Source organism: Hyla sarda, chromosome 5 (assembly GCF_029499605.1).
Source record: "Hyla sarda isolate aHylSar1 chromosome 5, aHylSar1.hap1, whole genome shotgun sequence".
NCBI lineage: Eukaryota > Metazoa > Chordata > Amphibia > Anura > Hylidae > Hyla > Hyla sarda.
In genome coordinates, this window is record NC_079193.1 from 257,575,802 (window position 1) to 257,589,560 (window position 13,759).

Below are 13,759 nucleotides of genomic sequence, written 5' to 3' on the forward strand. Positions count from 1 at the left end.
GTGGATAGAGATTCAGGCTTTATTAGTATACAACGCGTTTCGGGGTTAGCATACCCCTTCTTCAGATTGACAGATTGCCTATCTGTCAATCTGAAGAAGGGGTATGCTAACCCCGAAACGCGTTGTTGTATACTAATAAAGCCTGAATCTCTATCCACCTCCATGAACTGGTTGTGAGATCTCTTTGGATCCCCGAGCGCCTGATGCCAGGTTGATTTTTTCTATATTTAAGCTCTTCTGTCTGGGAAAGCTCTGTCATGGGCCACACCGCTCTGGGACCGCAATGACCCCGTCACTGCCTCTGTACACTCCTTCTTCACGGAGATTCGAAGTGTCTTTGAGGAACCTGCCCGAGCCTCTTCTGCTGAGACTGCCCTGCTGAACCTGGTCCAGGGTAATTCTTCTGTTGGCGAGTACGCCATCCAATTCCGTACTCTTTCCTCCGAATTATCCTGGAATAATGAGGCCCTCTGCGCGACCTTTAAAAAAGGCCTATCCAGCAACATTAAAGATGTTCTGGCCGCACGAGAAATTCCTGCTAACCTGCATGAACTTATTCATCTGGCCACCTGCATTGACATGCGTTTTTCCGAAAGGCGTCAGGAGCTCCGCCAGGATATGGACTTTGTTCGCACGAGGCGTTTTTTCTCCCCGGCTCCTCTCTCCTCTGGTCCTCTGCAATCCGTTCCTGTGCCTCCCGCCGTGGAGGCTATGCAAGTTGACCGGTCTCGCTTGACACCTCAAGAGAGGACACAACGCCGCATGGAGAATCTGTGCCTGTACTGTGCCGGTACCGAACACTTCTTGAAGGATTGGCCTATCCGTCCTCCCCGCCTGGAAAGACGTACGCTGACTCCGCACAAAGGTGAGACAGTTCTTGATGTCAACTCTGCTTCTCCACGCCTTACTGTGCCTGTGCGGATATCTTCCTCTACCTTCTCCTTCTCTACTATGGCCTTCTTGGATTCCGGATCTGCAGGAAATTTTATTTTGGCCTCCCTCATCAACAGGTTCAACATCCCGGTGACCAGTCTCGCCAGACCCCTCTACATCAATTCTGTTAACAATGAAAGATTGGACTGTACCGTGCGTTACCGCACGGAACCTCTCCTAATGTGCATCGGACCTCATCACGAAAAAATTGAGTTTTTGGTCCTCTCCAACTGCACTTCCGAAATTCTTCTTGGATTACCGTGGCTTCAACGCCATTCCCCAACCCTTGATTGGTCCACAGGAGAAATCAAGAGCTGGGGTACTTCTTGTTTCAAGGATTGTCTTAAACCGGTTCCCAGTACTCCCTGCCGTGACCCTGTGGTTCCCCCTGTAACCGGTCTTCCTAAGGCTTATATGGACTATGCTGACGTGTTTTGCAAAAAGCAAGCTGAGACTTTACCTCCTCACAGGCCTTATGACTGTCCTATTGACCTCCTCCCGGGTACTACTCCACCCCGGGGCAGAATTTATCCTCTGTCTGCCCCAGAGACTCTTGCCATGTCTGAATACATCCAGGAAAATTTTAAAAAGGGGTTTATCCGCAAATCCTCCTCTCCTGCCGGAGCTGGATTTTTTTTTTGTGTCCAAAAAAGATGGCTCCCTACGTCCTTGCATTGATTACCGCGGACTTAATAAAATCACGGTAAAGAACCGCTACCCCCTTCCTCTTATCTCGGAACTCTTTGATCGCCTACAAGGTGCCCACATCTTTACCAAACTGGACTTAAGAGGTGGTTATAATCTCATCCGCATCAGGGAGGGGACGAATGGAAGACTGCATTTAACACCAGAGATGGACACTTTGAGTATCTGGTCATGCCCTTTGGCCTGTGCAACGCCCCTGCCGTCTTCCAAGACTTTGTTAATGAAATTTTTCGTGATCTCTTATATTCCTGTGTTGTGGTTTATCTGGACGATATTCAGATTTTTTCTGCCAACTTAGAAGAACACCGCCAGCATGTCCGCATGGTTCTTCAGAGACTTCGAGACAATCAACTTTATGCCAAAATGGAGAAATGTCTGTTTGAATGTCAATCTCTTCCTTTCCTAGGATACTTGGTCTCTGGCCAGGGATTACAAATGGACCCAGATAAACTCTCTGCCGTCTTAGATTGGCCACGCCCCTCCGGACTCCGTGCTATCCAACGTTTTTTGGGGTTCGCCAATTATTACAGACAATTTATTCCACACTTTTCCACTATTGTGGCTCCTATCGTGGCTTTAACCAAGAAAAATGCCAATCCCAAGTCCTGGTCTCCCCAAGCGGAAGACGCATTACATGTCTCAAGTCTGCCTTCTCTTCTGCTCCCGTGCTCTACAGACCTGACCCATCTAAACCCTTCCTATTGGAGGTAGATGCCTCCTCAGTGGGAGCTGGAGCTGTCCTTCTACAAAAAAAATTTTCCGGGCATGCTGTTACTTGTGGGTTTTTTTCTAGGACCTTCTCTCCGGCGGAGAGAAACTACTCCATCGGGGATCGAGAACTACTGGCCATTAAATTGGCGCTTGAGGAATGGAGGCATCTGCTGGAGGGATCAAAATTTCCAGTTATCATATACACCGATCACAAGAATCTCTCCTATCTCCAGTCTGCCCAACGGCTGAACCCTCGCCAGGCCAGGTGGTCGTTGTTCTTTGCCCGTTTTAACTTTGAAATTCATTTTCGTCCTGCCGACAAGAACATTAGGGCCGATGCCCTCTCTCGTTCCTCGGATGCCTCGGAAGTAGAGGTCTCTCCGCAACACATCATTCCTCCTGACTGTCTGATCTCCACTTCTCCAGCCTCCATCAGGCAAACTCCTCCAGGGAAGACCTTCGTTTCTCCACGCCAACATCTCGGGATTCTCAAATGGGGACACTCCTCCCACCTCGCAGGCCATGCGGGCATCAAAAAATCCTTGCAACTCATCTCTCGTTTCTATTGGTGGCCGACTCTGGAGACGGATGTTGTTGATTTTGTGCGGGCCTGTACTGTCTGTGCCCGGGATAAGACTCCTCGCCAGAAGCCTGCTGGTCTCCTTCATCCTCTGCCTGTCCCCGAACAGCCTTGGTCACTGATTGGTATGGACTTTATTACAGACTTACCCCCATCCCGTGGCAACACTGTTGTTTGGGTGGTCGTTGATCGATTTTACAAGATGGCACATTTTATTCCTCTTCCTGGTCTTCCTTCAGCGCCTCAGTTGGCAAAACAATTTTTTGTACATATTTTTCGTCTTCACGGTTTGCCCACGCAGATCGTCTCGGATAGAGGCGTCCAGTTCGTGTCAAAATTCTGGAGGGCCCTCTGTAAACAGCTCAAGATTAAATTAAACTTCTCTTCTTCTTATCATCCCCAATCCAATGGGCAAGTAGAAAGAATTAACCAGGTCCTGGGTGACTATTTACGGCATTTTGTTTCCTCCCGCCAGGATGACTGGGCAGATCTTCTACCATGGGCCGAATTCTCATACAACTTCAGAGTCTCAGAATCTTCTGCTAAGTCCACATTTTTCGTGGTGTACGGCCGTCACCCTCTTCCCCCCCTCCCTACTCCCTTGCCCTCTGGTTTGCCCGCTGTGGATGAAGTGACTCGTGATCTTTCCACCATATGGAAAGAGACCCAAAATTCTCTTTTACAGGCTTCATCCCGCATGAAAAGGTTTGCCGATAAGAAAAGAAGAACTCCCCCCATTTTTGCTCCCGGAGACAAGGTATGGCTCTCCGCTAAATATGTCCGCTTTCGTGTCCCCAGTTACAAACTGGGACCACGCTATCTTGGTCCTTTCAAAGTCTTGTGCCAGATTAACCCTGTCTCTTCCAAACTCCTTCTTCCTCCTTCTCTTCGTATCCCCAATGCCTTCCATGTCTCTCTCCTTAAACCACTCATCATTAACCGCTTCTCTCCCAAACTTGTTTCTCCCACTCCTGTTTCCGGTTCTTCTGACGTCTTCTCCGTGAAGGAGATTCTGGCCTCCAAGACGGTCAGAGGGAAAAAAAATTTCTTGGTGGATTGGGAGGGCTGTGGCCCAGAAGAGAGATCCTGGGAACCTGAGGACAACATCCTAGACAAAAGTCTTGTCCTCAGGTTCTCAGGCTCCAAGAAGAGGGGGAGACCCAAGGGGGGGGTACTGTTACGCCGAGCGCTCCGGGTCCCCGCTCCTCCCCGGAGCGCTCGCAACATCCTCGCAATTGCAGCGCCCCGGTCAGACCTGCTGACCGGGTGCGCTGCAATACCTCTCTCAGCCGGGATGCGATTCGCGATGCGGGAGGCGCCCGCTCGCGATGCGCATCCCGGCTCCCGTACCTGACTCGCTCTCCGTCGGTCTTGTCCCGGCGCGCGCGGCCCCGCTCCTTAGGGTCTCTGCAATTTAAAGGGCCACTGCGCCACTGATTGGGGCAGTTGGCTTAATTAGTGTGTTCACCTGTGCACTCCCTATTTATACCTCACTTCCCCTGCACTCCCTCGCCAGATCTTGTTGCCATTGTGCCAGTGAAAGCGTTTCCTTGTGTGTTCCTAGCCTGTGTTCCAGACCTCCTGCCGTTGCCCCTGACTACGATCCTTGCTGCCTGCCCCGACCTTCTGCTACGTCCGACCTTGCTCTTGTCTACTCCCTTGTACCGCGCCTATCTTCAGCAGTCAGAGAGGTTGAGCCGTTGCTAGTGGATACGACCTGGTTGCTACCGCCGCTGCAAGACCATCCCGCTTTGCGGCGGGCTCTGGTGAATACCAGTAGCAACTTAGAACCGGTCCACCAGCACGGTCCACGCCAATCCCTCTCTGGCACAGAGGATCCACCTCCTGCCAGCCGAAGCGTGACATGCATCAATAAGCCTTGGGTGTACATGACCCTATAGCTGGTTCACCAATTGTCTTTCCTTGGACCACTTCTGGTAGGTACTAAATAGTTCATACTGGAAACACCTTACAAGACATTTTGAAGAACCCAACTGACCCAGTTGTCTAGGTATAATTCCTTGTCAAAATCGCCCAGATTCTTATGCTTGCCAATTTTTTTTCTTCACATACCTCAACTTCAATACTTCATACCCCTTGACAAGTGCTATTGTCAGCTATTCTGTTTACAAAACTCTAGGACTTACATAAACAGCATAGCTCGCAGAGCTACGTCATTTGCACAACATTTATTATAGTCAATGGGAGTTATGAAAATTGCAAACTTTAGAGTCTAAAAAGAACTTTAAAATCTTCCCTTCCCTGTAATCTGCTGGGAGGAGAATTCTGTCTCAGTGCTTAGTGTAAACTCTTCAGCAGTTTAAGTGCTTAGTGCAACCCCTTTTTTCTCTGCTGTTGCTGTATGCACACTGTTCTGCCTCCTGTATCAAATTTTCCCCTCCCTTCAGTCTGCAGGCTTGTCTTTAGTAACAGCTTAGTGTAACCCCTTCCATCCTGCACTGCCTCCGTTTCTTTCATTTCTGCTCACATAGTAACCCATTTCCCTCCACATGACAATTGTAGTAGTGTACTGTGTAAATCTACAACAAAAATAGAGAAACAAAGACACACATCCACCATTTGTGTTTTGATCTTCTTGCTTCTCAGCATGATTTCAAAAACTAACAGGTTGTTAGTATACATTTTGATCAAAAAGTACAATCCCACTCGCCACGTCAAGGCCACCTAGTCAGAATGGGTCCCTAACAGAACACTGGAGTAGCGCTGGGTGGCAACCACTGCCTCCGTGAAACCCAAGCCCACAGGGGGAATGACCCAGTGGCCAGGCAGCCCCTGGCTCTAGGCCACACCACCCCACTGACAAAGCATCACCGAAACAATGGCCGCCACAGAGAACCTCACCAGTGTGAACACCTACCATGTGCTCCCTGCCAGAGGGCTAGGAGAATGGTAGGAGGAAACCCTTATGCAGTCTTCTGCTAATTAAAAACACCTGAGCCGAATGGGTGGAGTGGAGTGCTGGCCATGGAAGAAGGGAGAGACTACAATGTACAACACAAATAGAGAAACACAGCCGCACATCCACCATTTGTGCTCTAAGTGTACTAATTTGTGCACTTTGCTCACATAGTAACCCTTCTCCCTCCACATGAAAATTATAATAGTGTACTTTGTAAATCATCAGTGTAGCAAAGTGAAAGCCTGTTCAGTGCACTTTTACCAGCAATTTGTCATGTAATAGCATAGAGCAGTGCAGGTCCCTTGCACTGCTGAGACTGGACAGGTCACTAAAAATAAATAAACGTGTATTACTGACAAAAAGCCCAGCTCTAGTCCCATCCCTATGGAATGGAGAGAATGAGAAATAGCTGTGCAACATGGAGACGACTCTCATGGTGTCAATAATAGCAATGAGAGCAGTAAAATAACCCTGGAGGGTAAATGTAACAAAACCATGAGGGGTTGAAAAAAAAATCTTGTGAAATGACAGAAATGCTTTAACTTATTAACTCTAAGGCTCTTTTCACACTGCTGTGTCTAACAGAAGTATACATCAGTGGACTTCCATATATGTCCAATCTATGCCTATGACGGATGCCACTTACACACCAACAGGAACCACCTGATCATGACAAAATAACTTTCTTTTGACCTACATCAAATAATGGAATGTAAGTTGCCGCATGCGTCAGATTTCTTGATAAATATGGCAAACATATACCCCCAACTGTGTTGTAAAAAGAGCCTAATTGTATAACCAATCACTTGTTTTGGCACAGACACCATCTAGGTAAATGGGTCATATAGCTTTTGTATTCTGCCACTATATATGCAGTATAACTATTCACACCTTTTAGCTCTTATTAAGAATGGTGATGTCTTTTGTCTTTTGCATTATTATTTGTTGATTTCCATTTGCTTTCAGTATTGTTTAGTCTGTTGTTTTGTTGATATTATAGTTAGTGCTTCTCCAAGCTGCAAAAAAAAAAGAATTTGTTAGTTCTGTACAAATAAAGGTTATTATTACAATAGACAGATGTGACGGCATCTTATTAAAGAAAGTATTATGAGATACATTCATTATTTGCATATAGTAGAGAACTACTGAAGGTCATTTCCTTGGGCTCTCAATGGCCGGTTTGTTCAAGTACAAAGTGCCTGGGTCTTAAAATTATTATTCTCCTCGACTGCAAAGAAAAGAAATGCAGGACTCATTTTCATGAATTTTTAGGTTGAAGCTACAGAAGAAACTGATTACGGCTTATTGTGTAGGAGCATTGAATTCTGAATGGCAGTTAGTGAGGAACATGTGTAAAGAAAAACAGGGGTGGTCTTAAAGGTCACTAGGTAGGGGTAATGCTGAACAGATTTCATGAATGGAGAATCACCCATAGCGGTTCCATAAGGTATGCATATGAGACACTGTTGGAGGTTGTTATGTAAAGAAAGGTTAGACTGCTATATACTTTAAACAATGCAGTCATAGTGGAAATGTACTGCCAAATAGATTTCACTTGAGTTTACAGTACAGTGGTCCCTCAACATAGGATGGTAATCCGTTCCAAACGGACCATCGTTTGTTGAAACCATGGTATGTTGAGGGATCCGTGCAATGTAAAGTATAGGACAGTGGTCTACAACCTGTGGACCTCCAGATGTTGCAAAACTACAACACCCAGCATGCCCGGACAGCCGTTGGCAGTCCGGGCATGCTGGGTGTTTTAGTTTTGCAACATCTGGAGGTCCGCAGGTTGTAGACCACTGTTAGAGAAAGTTGTACTCACTTGTCCCTGCCGCTCCGGACTGTCACCGCTCGTCACCGCTGCCCGGGATGTCGCCGTCCATCACTGTTGCCACGTCCCCAAGGTGTCCCCGACGCTCCGGCAAGTCCTCTGCTTCCCCGGCAACCGTGCTCTCCGTCGCCGCCATCACGTCGCTAGGCACGCCACTCCTATTGGATGACGGGACGGCGTGCGCAGCGACGTGATGACGTCGATGGAGAGCGCCGACGATGCAGAGGATCCCAAAGAGGACGCGCCGGAGCCCCGAGGACAGGTAAGTGACCATCACAGGAGCTCACGGGGCACCGTAAATTGCTATCCGGGGGCAGCTGAAGCAGTCAGTGCTGCTGGATAGCCGTTTATGCGATGGCCCCGACATAAAAAAGCATCGTATGTTGATGCTGCCTCTGAGAGGCCATCGCATGTTGAAATTATCGTATGTCGGGGCCATCGTAGGTCGAGGGGTCACTGTATTTGTCTCACTGCTATTGTCATTAGTTTTTTACATTATACATATGTGACTTAATTTATCTGCTGTGTATTATAAAAATTGGGAGAAAAAACTTGGAGCAAAGGGGACACTGCACTAGTTAATCACAGCAGCCCACTCGTCCTGTACAGAAAATGCAACACACTAACTTTAATATGAATGGAACTGTAATATAGATCGGTGCACAAAGGATGGACAAGGCCAAAGCTATACAAAGAAACTTTACAGTACCAAACCCAGGGGAACATCTAGGGGGTGTATTACTGTATTATGTTTGCTGTATGCGTCAAACCTATCCATACATTCCCATCTAATGACCATCATTTTGGTGTTTCTCTGGTTTCTATTAGAGTATAGAAAGTACATAGGCTGCAGTCATAGCAGAGCTCTTGGTGACAAATTGCCCCCCAGTTGCCAGTGGAGACCAGTGGTATAAATGAGGGCCTATTATAGATCACTATAGAGCCCAGGAGCGACTAGTTGGGCCACTGGCCTGATGTAACAGGAATGATGCTGAGAGGGCTGGTAATTCACAACTAAAAGTATCGGTTCCTAAAAAAAAAATCTATGTAATTGTGATGTTACATTTGTTCAATATTGCAGTCCTACTGCTGGACAGTAACAATCCCACCTCAGTCATTCATAGGATGAGCAGGTAGATTGTGTAAGGATGGGATGACACAGAACCAATAAGAAGAAGAGACAAGCAGAGGAGAAATATTTGTTCCGCAGTTGTGGGGAATCATATGAGGTGAGTATGGTAGGTTTATTACTTTTATACACTCCTCGGCACAGAAGTAAATTTTGCTTTTGCCCAGACAATCCCTTTAAAGAGAAACTGACTGCTGGTTTACCTGCACTAAACCCAATACACAGGATTAGAGTGCGGGTAAACCAGATTAAAATTATGCTTAACGCACTTGAATCAATGCCATAGTTGTGGAGATACACCCAGTATTAGCCTTATTAGCCTGCAACTTTATTGTGCATTGAATAGGCTACAGTTTTACTATTTTGTTTATGGTAGAAAGTATTAAAATGAGCTACATTCCATTTTCACACACTGTGGGCTTAATGAAGGCTTGTGTAGCCGCCATGCTTGTATTCCTATTATACCCAGTCAGTGAAACAGCAAAATAAAGGGAAAAAATGTTAATCAATATAAAATATTTCCCTGACAAAAAAAATGCAAATCTCCCCTTTTTACCTATATTTTGTTTAATAAAAAATGTAAACTGTGAAAAAATTTACATAAAGAAACGATAATAAACCAAATTCCAGAATTGCCTGTTTCTCACCTTGCATCCCATAAAACAGTCAGAATATAGTAATAAAAAGACATTTGTGAACAAAACAAAGTCAAAACAGTAAAATATAAAAACTAAATACATTAGGTATTGATGCAATTGCACTGACCTCCAGAAAAAAGGATAACATGTCACTAAGCAAACAGAGAAAAGATGAAATCCCCATTGAGCAATTGAGGGTTTTTTCTGAACCCCACAAATAATTGCAGTTTGGTTTTGCATACATTATATGGTAAAATGGAGGGTGTCATTAACCCCTTAAGGACTCAGCCCATTTGGGCCTTAAGGACAGTTTTTTGCGCAACCAGTTGTCCGTTGTAATGCCATCACTCACTTTACCATAAAATGTATGGCGCAACCAAAAAAATACTATTTGTGTGGGGAAATGAAAAAGAAAACAGCAATTTTGCTAATTTTGGAAGGTTTCGTTTTCACGCCGTACAATTTACAGTAAAAATGACATGTGTTAGTTATTCTTTGGGTCAATATGATTAAAATGATACCCATGATAACATACTTTTCCATTACTGTTTCACTTTAAAAAAAATTGCAAACTGTTTAACCAAATTAGTTCGTTTAAAATCCCCCTATTTTGAAGACCTATAACTTTTTCATTTTTCCGTAGAAGCTGCGGTATGAGGGCTAATTTTTTGCGCTGTGATCTGTACCTTTTATTGATACCATATTTGCTTATGTAAAACCTTTAATACTTTTGTAATAAATTTTTTGGGGAATTTTTTTTTTACGTTCACGCCGTTCACCGTACGGTATCATTAACATTTTATTTTAATAGTTGGAATATTTACACACGCGGCGATATCAAATATGTATATAAAATATTTTTTTTTACACTTTTTGGGAGTGAAATAGGGAAAATGGGACAATTTACATTTTTAATGGGGGAGGGGGGGGGTTTCAAATTTTTTTTACTTTTATTATTTTTACTTTTTTTACTTTTGTTTTTACACTTTAATAGTCCCCATAGGGGACTATTTATAGCAATCATTCGATTGCTATTACTTTTCAGTGCTATGCATCAGTATTATCGGCCATCTTCTGCTCTGGTCTGCTTGATCGCAGACCAGAGCAGAAGACCCGAGGAAGGCAGCGGAGGCAGGTGAGGGGACCTCCGGCTGCCATGCTGGATGATCGGATAACTGCGGCAGCGCTGCGGATGATCTGATCATCCATTCAAAGTACCGCGATGCTGCAGATGCCGTGATCTGTATTGATCACAGCATCTGAGGGGTTAATGGCGGACATCCGCGCGATCACGGATGTCCACCATTACGGGCGGGTTCCTGGCTGCTATCAGCAGCCGGGACCTGCCGCGCATGACACGAGCATCACATTTCTCCTGTGGTGTTACTATCAGTGTGTGAAGAGTGGGAGAAGAGGGTTGCATTGACAATCCAACACAATGGGCAGCACATTGAACACATTTTATAAATGGTCAGAAACTAAACTTGTAAATAACTCATGAAAGAATAAAGTTACGTTAAAACCAAGCACATCATTGAGTTTGATGTGTCACATGACCCTCTTCCTATTGAAAAAACAAAAGTTGGATTCAAAATGGCCGACTTTAAAATGGCCGCCATGGTCACCACCCATCTTGAAAAGTTTCCCCCCTCACATATACTAATGTGCCACAAACAGGAAGTTAATATCACCAACCATTCCCATTTTATTAAGGTGTATCTATATAAATGGCCCACCCTGTATAATCAAGGTACCCCAGAATGCAGCTGTATCATCCAGTTTATTTACATTTACATTGCAGTCATAGTAGATTTGCCCCTGCCTATTTAATTTTGTTAGACTGAATTCACGCATTAGACCATATTTACTAATGCAAAAGAACTGTCGTACATGACACTTTTCTAACAAGCCCAAAATAAAATGTGACCTCTTAAACATGGGACATGGCAGTGGTAAAGAGGCATGACACCATGCGCCATAAAATGTAACAAAATTCTGAGAAAGTTTAAGCCAACTATGGATATGTTCACAAGGTGGAACTTTCGAACAGAATCCAATGGAAAAATACTGCACGTAAATTCTGCTGCATTGATTTCAATGGGATTCTGCTGCACTGCACACATGGCAAAATTTTCCAGCCAGAAACATCTGCCATGGAAATCCTGATTTCGGCGTCCGCAGAAACAATGAACAGGTTCATTTTTTCTGCAAATCATACTTGGAAATGCATTGTTGTCTATTGAGACGGCGGAACATGCAAATGTGCGGAATTCTGGACATTTTCCACCATGTGAACATGGCCTAAGAGTTGGTCTAAAGTGTGACTAGACCAGTGGTTCTTAACCTTGTTGGAGTTACTGAACCCCACCAGTTTCATATGCGCATTCACCAAACCCTTCTTAATTGTAAAAATAAAATATGATTTTTTTCAAATTCAAAAACATAGGAGGTATATATTTAAGTATATATTTATACATAGGTGCACAAAATGAACAAAACCATTAAGAACAAAGAACAAAACCATGAAAACATGATTTTCACACAAAAACTAAAACATAACGAATATTTACTGCAAATCAGTGTGACTTCTGCTGATGTCTTTCAGAGACCAGTTCAGAAATGCGCGGCTTTACCTTGGCAAGTGCCACTCTCATGTCATTTTCGCAACAATGGAAGTGTTCCCCCACATTAGGCAGGCAGTGTTCCCCCACATTAGGCAGGCAGTGTTCCCCCACATTAGGTAGGCAGTGTTCCCCCACATTAGGCAGGCAGAGTTCCCCCACATTAGGCAGGCAGTGTTCCTCCACATTAGGCAGGCAGTGTTCCCTCACATTAGGCAGGCAGTGTTCCCCCACATTAGGCAGGCAGTGTTCCCCCACATTAGGCAGGCAGTGTTCCTCCACATTAGGCAGGCAGTGTTCCTCCACATTAGGCAGGCAGTGTTCCCTCACATTAGGCAGGCAGTGTTCCTCCACATTAGGCAGGCAGTGTTCCCTCACATTAGGCAGGCAGTGTTCCCCCACATTAGGTTGGCAGTGTTCCCCCACATTAGGCAGGCAGTGTTCATCCACATTAAGCAGGCAGTGTTCCTCCACATTAGGCAGGCAGTGTTCCCTCACATTAGGCTGGCAGTGTTCCCCCACATTAGGCAGGCAGTGTTCCCCCACATTAGGCAGGCAGTGTTCCCCCACATTAGGCAGGCAGTGTTCCTCCACATTAGGCAGGCAGTGTTCCCCCACATTAGGCAGGAAGAGTTCCCCCCACATTAGGCAGGCAGTGTTCCCCCACATTAGGCAGGCAATATTCCCCCACATTAGGCAGGCAGTGTTCCCCCACATTAGGCAGGCAGAGTTCCCCCACATTAGGCTGGCAGTGTTCCTCCACATTAGGCAGGCAGTGTTCCCCCACATTAGGCAGGAAGAGTTCCCCCACATTAGGCAGGCAGTGTTCCCCCACATTAGGCAGGCAATATTCCCCCACATTAGGCTGACAGTGTTCCCCCACATTAGGCAGGCAGAGTTCCCCCACATTAGGCAGGCAGTGTTCCTCCACATTAGGCAGGCAGTGTTCCTCCACATTAGGCAGGCAGTGTTCCCCCACATTAGGCAGGAAGAGTTCCCCCACATTAGGCAGGCAGTGTTCCCCCACATTAGGCAGGCAATATTCCCCCACATTAGGCTGGCAGTGTTCCCTCACATTAGGCAGGCAGAGTTCCCCCACATTAGGCAGGCAGTGTTCCTCCACATTAGGCAGGCAGTGTTCCCCCACATTAGGCAGGAAGAGTTCCCCCACATTAGGCAGGCAGTGTTCCCCCACATTAGGCAGGCACTATTCCCCCACATTAGGCTGGCAGTGTTCCCCCACATTAGGCAGGCAGAGTTCCCCAACATTAGGCAGGCAGTGTTCCTCCACATTAGGCAGGCAGTGTTCCTCCACATTAGGCAGGCAGTGTTCCCTCACATTAGGCAGGCACTATTCCCCCACATTAGGCTGGCAGTGTTCCCCCACATTAGGCAGGCAGAGTTCCCCAACATTAGGCAGGCAGTGTTCCTCCACATTAGGCAGGCAGTGTTCCTCCACATTAGGCAGGCAGTGTTCCCTCACATTAGGCAGTCAGTGTTCCCCCACATTAGGCAGGCAGTGTTCCCTCACATTAGGCAGGCAGTGTTCCCCCACATTAGGCAGGCAGTGTTCCTCCACATTAGGTACAAATCTAAATAAATGATTATTTAATAAAACCCATTTATTCACAGCAACATAAATGCGTAGCAAATTCTAAGCAAACTGTGGATTTTGAAATCTGCAGCGT